The sequence below is a fragment of the Erinaceus europaeus genome, unplaced genomic scaffold (genome assembly GCF_950295315.1).
Source record: "Erinaceus europaeus unplaced genomic scaffold, mEriEur2.1 scaffold_280, whole genome shotgun sequence".
NCBI lineage: Eukaryota > Metazoa > Chordata > Mammalia > Eulipotyphla > Erinaceidae > Erinaceus > Erinaceus europaeus.
This window is the reverse complement of record NW_026647319.1, coordinates 29,754-41,809: the sequence shown is the minus strand read 5'-3', so window position 1 is coordinate 41,809 and position 12,056 is coordinate 29,754. Positions and strand designations below refer to the sequence as shown.

The 12,056-nt window shown below is 39.6% G+C and overlaps 1 long non-coding RNA gene across 1 annotated transcript; it reads right to left on the bottom strand.

Annotated features, from left to right (window-relative positions):
* Positions 1-1,674: 1,674 nt before the first annotated feature.
* On the bottom strand, positions 1,675-11,573 carry LOC132536300 (uncharacterized). Its single transcript, XR_009547935.1, has 2 exons — positions 11,158-11,573; positions 1,675-4,880 (listed from the first exon to the last, which is right to left on the bottom strand). It is a non-coding gene; the product is annotated as an uncharacterized LOC132536300 (long non-coding RNA).
* Between the last annotated feature and the right edge of the window lie 483 nt (positions 11,574-12,056).

Below are 12,056 nucleotides of genomic sequence, written 5' to 3'. Positions count from 1 at the left end.
AAAAAAAAGAAATAGTCAAAATCATAGCAGAAAATAATTAAATAGAATCCAGAAAGATGATCCAAGAATTTAATGAAACCAAGAGCTTGTTCTTCAAAAGGATAAATAGATAAACCCCATCTAGACTCACAAAAAAGAGAGGGGGGAGGGGGATAAAAACCATCAGGAAAGAGAGATATGGAATTACATCTGAATATGGGGAGATATGAAAAATCTGATGTGAATATTATGAACATCTCTTTGGAAATAAAGTGGACAACCTAGAAGACTGCGTTTCTAGAATCACACCACCTGCCAAGCCTAACCCAATAGGAAGGAGATAGTTTAAACAAGCCAATCCTAGTATAGAAATTGAATCAGTAATAAAAAAAAAAATCTATCCAAGAATAAAAGCTTAGGCCCAGACAACTTTTTCAAATAAGAACTAACACTGATTCTCCTCAAACAATACCAAAAATTGAAGAGGCGAAACACTACCAAACAGGTTCTATGAGGTGAACATCCCCAAAGCAGGAAGAGACTCTATCAGAAAAAAGAACTATAGACCTATATCCCTGAAGAAGACTGATGCAAAGATCCTGAACAAGATCTTGGCAAATCAAATCCAACAATTTATCAAGAGAATAGTTGACAAAGACCAAGTGGGATTCATCCCTGGGAAACAGGGATGGATCAACATCTGCAAGTCAATTAATGTAATTCATCATAGCAACAAAAAGAAAGATAAAAAAATCACATGGTTGGGTGCCGGGTGGTGGCACATGGCGTGAAGTGCAGGGACCAGCCTAGGGATTCCAGTTCGAGCCCCCAGCTCCCCACCTGCAGGGGGGTCCCTTCACAGGCAGTGAAGCAGGTCTGCAGGTGTCTATCTTCCTCTCCCCTTCTCTATCTTCCTCTCCTCTGTCCATTTCTCTCTGTCCTATTCAACAACAACAATAGCAATAATACTACTAACAACAATAACAAAGGGGGGGATGGCCTCCAGGAGCAGTGGATTCATGGTGCAGGCACCATGCTCCAGAGATAACCCTAGAGGCAAAAAAAAAAAAAAATCAATGGTTATATCAGTTGATGCCTAATAGTCATTTGAGAAGATCCAAAACCAACTTATGATAAAGACCCTACATTTACTACAAACCCACAGCTAACATTATTCTCAGTGGAGAAAAACTGAAAGCTTTCCATAAAATCAGGAACCAGACAAAGATGTTCACTATCTCAACTGTTATTCAACATAGTTCTTAAGGTCCTCACCACTGCAATCAGACAAGAAGAGATACCAAAGGCATAGAGGTTGGAAAAGAAGAAATAAAACTATAACTATTTGCTGATGGCATGATATTATACCTAGAGAACCCCAAAGACTCCACCAAAAAACTACTGGAAATAATAAACTTGGGGGAGGGTGTGGTAGGTGGTGGTACACCTGATTAAGCGCACTCATTACAGTGTGCAAGGACCCAGGTTCAAGCCCCTAGTCCCCACTAGCAGGAGGAAAAATTCACAAGTGGTGAAGCAGGGCTGCAGGTATCTCTGTCTTCTTCTTTATCTCCCCTACTCCTCTAATTTTTTTGGCTGTCTCTATTCAATAATAAATAAATAAATACTTAAAAAAGAAATAATAAATTCAGTATTGTAGCAGGATACAAAACTAATACACATAAATCTTTTATGTTTTGTTTTTTTATTTATTGGGGGATTAATATTTACAGATGACAGTAAAATAAAATAATTTATACACATGTATAAATATAGAAAAGTGAATCTACACCACTACCTACTACCATACACCAAGGTCAAAGCAAAAAGGATTAAAGATCTAGATAATTAGACCAGAAACTCTAAAATTTCTAGAAGAAAATGTTGAAGTTTTGCAGGACTTTCACACCAAAGATGTATTTGGAGACTCAACCCCCTGAGAGTAGGAAATCAATACAAGAGTAAACAAACTGGATTATATGAAACATAAAAAATCTTCTACATATCAAAATCAGACTACACAAGGATAACCAGGAAACCCAGTAAATGGAAGAAGATATTTTTCATATCACACATCAGATAAGCAACTGGTATCAAACATCTATACAGAGTTGGTACAGATCTACAAAAGAAGCAAAAATAAACCAATAAAAAGGTGGACCAAATAGCTAAACAATTTTCTAAAGAAGAGATACACATGACCCACAGACACATGAAAAAAGATGTCCCACTTCATTTATCATTAGAGAAATGCAAATTACCATCTCACACCTGAAAGAATGATAGATACATCAATAAACCAGGAAATCACAGGTGTTGGAGAGGTTGTGTAGAAAAAGGAACTGCTATATTGCTGGTGGGAATGAAAACTGGTACAGCTCCTTTGGAAGAGTGTATGGAGAGTCCTTAAACAAATAAAAATAGAATTACCTTATGATCCAGCAATACCAATCTTGGGCATTTATGCAGTGGGCACTCAAAACACTAATTAGAAGAGACATGTGCACCCTTATGTACATAACTACACTGTTGACAATAGTCAAAGTGTGGAAGCAGCCTAAATGCCCATCATCAGATGACTGGCTAAAGAACTTATATCCATTCCAGGATATATATTTCCTGGAATGCTACTCTGCAGTGAAAAAAGATATCACTGTGTCCTTTGGGATAAAATGGATAAAACTGGAGCTGATTATGCTTATCTAAATAAATAAAGAGATGAAGGACAACTAGAAGCAAGTAAACTAATTTTTAAGACTTCTGAGAACTATGATGGTTATCTTTGAGAGGTAGGAAGGTAAGGGTACAGAACTCTGGTGGTGGGCATGATTGGAACTATACATTGTAATCTTGCAAACTAGTAACATACTATTAATAAAAATAAAAAAGTAATAAAAGCATTCACAGGTCAATGTACTATGAAATATTTTTACAAATAACTAGAAAATTGGATACATCATGGGCTTTAGATTCATTTAATGAATGATGATTAATATTTGTATTTTATATTAATATTGTGCATGGGTAGTAGTATACCCAGTAGAGTACACATATTACCATATGCAAGGACCTAGATTCAAGATCCCAGTTCACATCAACAGGGGGGAAGCTTCACAAGCATGAGGCATTGCTTCAGATTTATATCTATCTATCTATCTATCTATCTACCTTTCTATCTATCTATCTCCTTCTCCTCCTATGAAATAAAAGAAAGAAAAAAACAGAACAAAGGAAAAAATAACCACCAGAAGTGCTGGGTTCATCCTGTAGGCACCAAGTCTTAGCCATAACACAAGTGGCAATAACTAAAAATTAATTAATTTTTACTTTTACTATAATTTAACTTAATAAACATGCTGGGGGCCAGCAGGTGGTTCATCCAATCAAGCACACAAGTTACCATATAGAAAGGCCCAGGTTCCAGCTTCTGGTCATGACCCTGGATTGTCTGCAGTAGGGAAGCTTCATAAGCAGTGGAGCAATACTGCAACGCCTCTTGTTCTCTGTTGCTTTTTTTTTTTTTTTTTTTGTCTCCAGAGTTATCACTGGGGCCTACTGCTCCTAGGGGCCATCTTTTTTCCCATTGTTGTTACTGTCACTGTTGTTGTTGTTGTTGTTGTTGGATAGGCCAGAAAGAGATTGAGAAAGGGAAGACAAGAGAGGGGGAGAGAAAGATACCTGCAGACCTGCTTCGTCGCTTGTGAAGTGACCCCCTGCAGATGGGGAGCAGGGTGCTGGAACCAGGATCCCTGTAACAGTCCTTGTGCTTTGCTATGTGCGCTTAACCTGGTGCACTACCGCCCAACCCCCCCCACCCCTTTTGTTGCTATTTCTTTGTTTCTCATACTCAGCATAGAGAAAAGGAAAAATTACTGCCAAGAGCAATAGAGTTATGCAGGCACTGATCCCCAGCAATAACTCTGATAGCTATGTATGTATGTGTATGTATTATGTATATTACTTATTAAGTATACTATAAAGTACTTATTAATGGAGTGATTTACCTTAAAAGGTCAAAGAGCAGGAGTCGGGAAGCAGTGCAGCAGGTTAAGCACAGGTGGCGCAAAATGCACAGACCAGAGTAAGGATCCCAGTTCGTGCCCCTGTTTCCCCACCTTCAGGGGAGTCGCTTCACAAGCAGTGAAGCAGGTCTGCAGATATCTTTCTTTCTCTCCCCATCTCTATCCTCCCCTCCTCTTTCCATTTTTCTCTGTCCTATCCAACATCGACGACATTAACAACAATAACAATAACAACAATAAAAAAACAGGGGCAACAAAAGGGAATAAATAAATATTTTTTAAAAGGTCAAAGAGCTATCTCACAGGGTATGCCTTGACATATCCATGGCTTAGGCTTAAATTACAGGATTGCACGGAAAATGCAATAGCACCAGAGGAAACTCTGGTACTATAAGGTCTCTCCCTCTCTGTGTTTTTATATCCGAATAAAAAAGCAACCCAGAACTAGTGAAATCACACATGTGTGAGGCTCTGGTTCCCCCTCAAAAGAGGGAGAAATTTTTTTTTAAAAAAGGATTTTTCCTTTTTTTATATTGATTTAATAATGATCAACACGATTATATGATAAGGGTATAATTCCATACAATTCCCACTACCAGAGTTCTGTATCCCATCCTCTCCATTGGAAGTTTCCCTGTTCTTTATCCCTCTGGGAATATGGACCAAAGATCTTTACGGGAAGTAGAAGATGGAAAGTCTGGCTTCTGTAATTGCTTCTCCACTGGACACGGCCATTGACAGGTTAATCCATACCCCCAGCCTGTTTCTCTTTCCCAAGTGTGGTAGGGCTCTGGGGAGATGGGGTTCCAGGGCACATTGGTGAGTTCGTCTGCCCAGGGATGTCAGGTTGGTGTCATGGTAGCATCTGCAACTTGGTGGCTGAAAAGCATTAAGATACAAAGTAGAACAAACTGTTTAATAATCAGGAACCTGAAGGTAAGAATATAGCAGATAAGATTTGAATATAGCAGATATAAGATTTCATGTTCGAAGAAGCTAGGAAGTTTATTTTTGGTATATTCCTAGAGGCCGATGACTTTATTAATTTTTGCCTGAGGCCCATGCCTTTATTAATTTTTGTCTGAGCCCCACAGCTAATATTCAAGTGGACTAAAAGTATTATCTGGGGAATAATAATGTCAGAATTGGAAGTAGGACTAGAAAGCTGGATCAGGGCAGAGAGTAGCTCCCAAATGTAGGAAAAGTATATAAATACTGTTTACCTGTAAACTCCACCGATCTGACTTAGGGCCCATGCCTATTCATATTTAGCTCAGGAGCTTAGGTAATCTCTGGATCACTGTAAGTCTGAGCTTGCATTCGAGGGTCCTAGGCTGGAACATTCTAATCTCCACTCATTTCAGGACCAATCTTTCTTGAGTGGCAGAGTATATTGGCCCAGCCTCACTCAGAGAGTCGGGTAGTTCCTATCATTGTTATTCTACATTGAGGGCAAGGTCCTGTAGAGGCCCATAAGAGGATTTATGAAAAAAAATCCAAGAAGAACCTAAGTGATATAAGAATGTCAATGTGTTGTTAAGATAAATGCATTATTTTCTTGGTTTTTATGTATGTACCATCTTGGGCTGGACTATGGGAAGTTGAGTAGGTGCTGAGGATTTTATACAGTACATTGGGGATAGACTCTATGGCAAATTTCAGAAAGTAGAACTGAGTCCAGAGAGACCAAATAGGCATATTGTTACAGGATGGCCTGAGTTGCTTTTTTTTTTTTTTCTCCAGGGTTATCACTGGGGTTCAGTGCCTGCACTACAAATCCACTACACCTGGAGGCCATTTTTCCCATTTTGATTTTGTTGCCCTTGTTATTATTTCATTGCTGTTGTTGTATATTGGACAGAGAGAAATCGAGACAGGAAGGGAAGACAAAGAAGGGCAGAGAAAGATAGACACCTGCAGACCTGCTTCACCACTTGTGAAGTGAACCCTCTGGAGTTGGGGAGCTGGGAGCTCGAACCAGAATCCTTGAATTGATCCTTGAGCTTCACATCATGTGCACTTAACCCAATGCACTGCCACCCGGCCCCCCTGAGTTGCTTCTAATTGGGATGGTTCCTGTAGTCACCTGATGTCAAAGTACCAGGTCTTATTTTTTTCCTTATCGGAATTTTATTTTTAAATTTTATTTGTTTGTTTGTTTATTACCAGGGCACTGCTCAGCTGTTGCTTATGGTGGTTGTGTGGGTTGAACTTGGGACCTCTGAACCTCATATTTGAAAGTACTTTTCATAACCATTATGCTATAGTCACTACTCATGTGACTTGTTTTGTTTATAAGAGGATGAGAAAGGTAAGAGAGAGAATTCAGAACACTGTTTACTTCTGGAATAAGGTGGTATGAGGGATTGAATCTTGTAAGCACAGACATGCAAGTTCTACAGACACATTTATTACCTACTTGGGGGGGCATTAAGAAAAAGTCTATTAGAAGACATGCTCAAGTATACCCTTGAGACAGCAGGGTACGCTGTTTATACAAAACTTTGATTTTTTAAAAAATATGTTTAAACAGCAAGATGCTTAACTTGAAGGGAAAAAGTGAACAATTATTTATCACTGCTTAAAGACAGATTGTCCTACATGTAACAGCTATGTATAAAAGAAAAAGTTATAAAATAAAATTGACCTTGGTCTTAAATGCTAAATTAAAAACATTAAGATCTTCCAATTAAAAAAGGTGTTCAGAAATTATGTTTCAATTTGTTTGTTTGTTTTTGTTAAGTACTGAGAACAAAATAACTTTTGGGAATAGAAAGATAAAAGCTGAGTGAACAAGAACACTAATGGAGAAGGGGTTATTTTTATAGAATTATTTTCTCCATACTATCTCCATTTGATGTCTATTGAAATATACTATTGGCCATTTAGTTTTTTAAAAACACACTATGCTTGAGTACACCCTCCAGTTACTTTTTGTGCACTATAGGAATGGGGGAGGTAAAAAGGAAAGAATAAAGAAAAGTAGACTGTAATAGTCAGGACCTAGTGGAACTTCAGGTTGTGATTTTCTAATTGACATTATCTTGGTCTGGTGAAACAGGGCTCTGGAGTAAAAGATTAGGCTAAAACAAATATGTGTTTTCATATTTTAGTTTGCATTGAGTGAATAGCCTAATAGAGCACTTGAACAGATGAGAAACTGTGATGTGGTCCGGGAGGTGGCGCAATGAGTAGGGCATTGGACTCTCAATCATGAGGTCCCGAGTTCAGTCCCTGGCAGCACATGTACCAGAGTGATGTCTGTTTTTTTTTCCTCTCCTATCATTTCTCATGAATAAATAAATAAAATCTTAAAAAAAAAAGAAACTATGACAAAGATCTTAATAACCTGGGGGGAAGGTGGGCTGTAACACCCAGTTAAGCTCACATAATAGGAAGCACAAGGACCTGCTCAGGGATCCTGGGTTCTCCACCTGCAGAGGGGAGATGTTTCATGAGTGCTGAAGCAGGTCTGCATCTATCTATCTTTCTCCCTTTTTTTTTAAATTTTTGCCCTTATTGTTTTTTATTGTTGTAGTTCTTATTGTTGTTGATGTCTTGTTGGATAGGACAGAGAGAATGGGGGGGGGGGAGACAGAGAGGGGGAGAGAAAGACATACACCTGCAGACCTGCTTCACCACTTGTGAAGCAAATCCCTTGCAGGTGGGAGCCAGGGGCTCAAACCAGGATCCTTACGCTGGTCCTTGTGCTTTGTGCCAAGTGCGCCTAACCCGCTGCACTACTGCCTGACTCCCTTCTTTCTCCCTTTCTATCTCTTCCTCTTTCAATTTCTCTCTGTCCCATCAAATAAAATGGGGGGGAAAAGGCCACCAGGAGCAGTGGATTTGTATTTTAGTAACCATACCAGGTCTTTTTATTCCTCTCTCTGCCTTCATACCCACATAAATATTGGAATATGAACTGACCCTCTCTCCAACCCCTGCCCCCCCCCCAAAGGAATAATCTGGGACAAGGTAATTGACTCACAATTACCAAAAAGGAAGCCTAGAAGTCTGATGTCCTAGAAAGTAAATTAAGAGAAACTCAGTTCTGACTCTAGAGCATGTTGGACAGTAACCATGGCATCCATCTTCTTCCGCTTCTTTGCCCTTTAGCCTTTACAATGATGACGCCTTTATTCCATGTCACATGCAACTAATGATTGTGTCTGTGTGTTGATTTGCTGGCTGTTATATAAGAATATTTGCATAAAGGGAGTATGTGTTGACAAGAAATAGATCTACTGCTTTAAATTCATCATGCAAGTGGTTTTCATTGAAATAGCAGGAAACTAATGTCCTTTTAAAGGTTTATTAAAATCATCTGGATATATTCAAGCTAATAAAAGCACAGTACATGGCTGCTGGACTTCCTGTGGCTTTAGATACGGAGCAAAAGGAGGCTTATGTGATATCCTACATTTGAAGTTGTATAGAAAGTTGTGTTACTAACCTAAGAAAAAATATGTCTCTTATGAGACAGACACACAAATAGCATCCCTGCTCATTTCAGCTGGCATGGATTTCTGAATCTTTTGGCATTCTGTCCCACTTGATCTCTTTATTCTCTTGTGTTTATAGACCTTGATGTTAGTTTATTGGGGCTACTGGTTTGTCTTGTTTAGTAAAAGGCATTTCACCTTGCAACTCAGGAAAGGTCAGCTATAAAGTGAACCTTTGCAAAGATCTGTATCTTTCTGAGCTTAAGAATAATTTCCACTTTCTCTTCCAAAGAGGCAAATTGGGCCTGCACCATAACTGGATTCTACTCTGTCACTTTAACTTTTTCATGCATTCATATTTGATGAGCTCATTAGGTCTCAGATGACCAGGTCTCTCTCTGGGCCTTACAATCTTATACAAACTTTTTGCAAAAGAAAAAAATAATAATAATTTGCATTCAATTGTTGTATAAGTACCGCGCGCTAACCGATTGCGCTACTGGAGCTCTAGCATTCAATTGTTAAGTTGCTTTGAACTCTCTCTATATAAACACATGCTACCACCACCATCCCCAAGTCAGCATACAATCTCAACTACATTTGAGGACTTTGAGATACAGGGGAAAGCACAGAATACAATGGAGGAAAACTCAATGGCAATAGAAGGAAATGTTGAAGTATATTGATGTTGCTTTTGCCAATATACACAAGTTTAACACTATTCCTTAAATCTATGGCCATGTGTGTTAAAGATGAATCTTTTGTCCCTAAATTAATGTACCAAGATTCTTAAAATAATTGTTTCTTTGTGAAATGTAGTGTAAAATATCTTTCAAAATGTAACCATTTAGTGACTAGATTGTTTCTGTCTCCCACCACACCATCCCCCACCTCTTTTTTTTTTTTTAAACCTGAGCTGTTAGTTGAAAAAGCCCCTAAAGGAGTGTTAAGTAAATGAGCCACAGAGGTATGAAATAGCCAACCACATTCACTGGCACACAGAGAGAATGAAGCCAACCAACAAGGCCAATTTTCATCCTCCTGTGAAACAAATAAAATGTCTCTTCTCCTACTTTCTTCTCTTGGATCTTTTAAAAATGCACAGGTTCATTGCTCTTCTTTTGGCTAAAAGAGTTCTAAACAAAGAAGCCTCCTTTTGAAGGCCAAAGCAAGAGGAGTCCTGCTAGGAAGGACAAAGCTGGCTGGTGAGCCTAAGAGCTATCAGGTAAATGTTATGTCTGGAGTGAACACTAAGATAACCAAGCCCCATGGGGCCTTAGATCAATTTAATTTTGATGAATGACCAGTTTGTTAAATATTATTTGTATTACTACAAGCTGGGTCTGTCACCTTCATGTTTGAACAACTCACAAAGTCTGCTGTAGAACAGCTTCACAGCTAATTCCATGAGCTGACCGTCCCTACTGTTAAATATCAAGTGGAAGGGTAATTAGTAACGAAAGTGTGTTTCTTTAAACTAAAATAAAAACATGAGAAAACAGTTTAAACTGCAGTAATTCTTAATCTCAAAAACTATATTTCCAGCAATTCACAAAGGTAATCTTTTGAAACTTTGTTTCTGCTTTTTTTTTTCCCTTGGATTTTTTTTTTTTTTTGCCTCCAGGGTTATTGCTGGAGCTCTGAGCCTGTACTCTGAATCCACTGCTCCTGGAGGCCATTTTTTCCCATTTTGTTGCCCTTATTGTTGTCATTATTATTGCCATTGATGCCGTTGTTGTTGGATAGGACATAAATAAATAGAGAGAGGAGGGGAAGACAGAGAGGAGGAAAGAAAGACACCTGTAGACCTATTTCACTGGCTGTGAAGTGACTCCCCTGCAAGTGAGGAGCGGTGGGGGGTGGGGTGGGGGCTCGAACAAGGATCCTTACACTGATGCTTGGGCTTTGCACCATATGCTCTTACCCATTGTGCTACTGCCTGACCCCCATTTCTGCTTTTTTTTTTAATAGCATTGTTAAACAAATATATAAAAATTTTTAAAAAGGAAAAATTAGGCCTAACTGTCATTTTAAATGCTACTTTTATTGAGCTAAATTTTCCAATTCATTAGCCACATATATTTAGTCATTTAGTCACTAGTACTATAAATGCTTATAAGCACTTAATATGTGGCCTTTTGTGTTGCAGAATTCTGCAAATGTTTTCTGTGCCAGACCTGTGATCTGATTTATAAGAACTATACATGTTTATACTCTATTATATATAGAATTATATGTATATACACAAAATAGCATATACATTTGATCAGATGACCACAATTTGCTTCTCATATGCATTTGGTCTTCAGTCAAAATTCCCAACTTAAAATTCCAGCTTCCCCCAAACCTTGGAATTTTCTCAGTGTAGAGAATGATAAAGGTATTTCTTATTATATGAATGAGGTGTCTTTTAGGGAAGCATCGAAGGATAGAGGCTAGTTGCCAGGAGAACCAACCATGTGACTAAAGACATGGAACTTTTAGACTAGGCCATGTGAATTCTCAGTGGGTAGAGCGCAAGACTTTCATGCTTCAACTTCCAGGTTTACTCCCTACTTTCACATTACCAGAGTAAAAGCTGCTCTGGCTTTTCTCTGGCATGAAACATTGTGTCTCTCATATAAAATAAGGAAAAATTGTTCTTTGAGGAAATTTGTAGTCTTACCCTCCGACCTCTGGAGTGGGGAGGGTGCTGGAGATTACAGTTTACTCACCTACTTCTTCTAGCGTTTGCCCTTCTTCCGTAGCCAGTCAACAGCGTCAGGTTGAGCCTGATGTAAAGTTTCGAGACCTCCTTTGAATCTGGAGAGGTGGCAGTCATTGACTATGTGGGTCATAGTCTGTCTGGAGCCGCAGGGGCAGTTCGGGTTGACTCTGGCTCCCCAGCGATGGAACATAGCGGTGCACCGGCCATGGCCTGTTCGATAGCGATTGAGGAGGGCCCAATCATAACGTGCTAGGTCAAAGCCGGGTTGACGCTTGCAGGGGTCTGTGATGAGGTGTTTGTTCTTTACCTCAGCTGACTGCCAACTCTGTTTCCAAGAGTCTGGAACAGAGAAGTTCAGTGTAGGCGTAGGGGACCAGATTGGGTGACGAGACGTCAAGCGTTGGACAGGGTGGGCGAAGATATCCGCGTATATTGGCAGGTCTGGTCGAGCATAGACGTGGGAAATGAACTTAGATGATGCCGCATCCCAACGAATATCTGGTGGGGCGATGTTGCTAAGAATAGGCAGCCATGGGACCGGGGTGGAACGGATGGTTCCAGAAATGATCCTCATGGAGGAATATAATTTGGAATCGACCAAGTGGACATGGGGGCTACGGAACCATACTGGGGCACAGTATTCTGCAGTGGAATAGCATAATACCAGAGATGATGATCGTAGTGTGGAAGCGCTCGCAACCCATGAGGAGCTGGCCAGTCTTGCAATGATGTTATTCCTTGCGCCCACCTTTGCTGCAGTTTTTATGAGATGTTTGTGAAATGACAGGGTGCGATCGAGAGTAACGCCAAGATAGACTGGCTGGGCTTCATGCCGGATTCTCGTATCGCCAAGCTGCACATTAAGCTCACGCGAGGCCGAGGCATGGTGTAGATGGAAAACAGTTG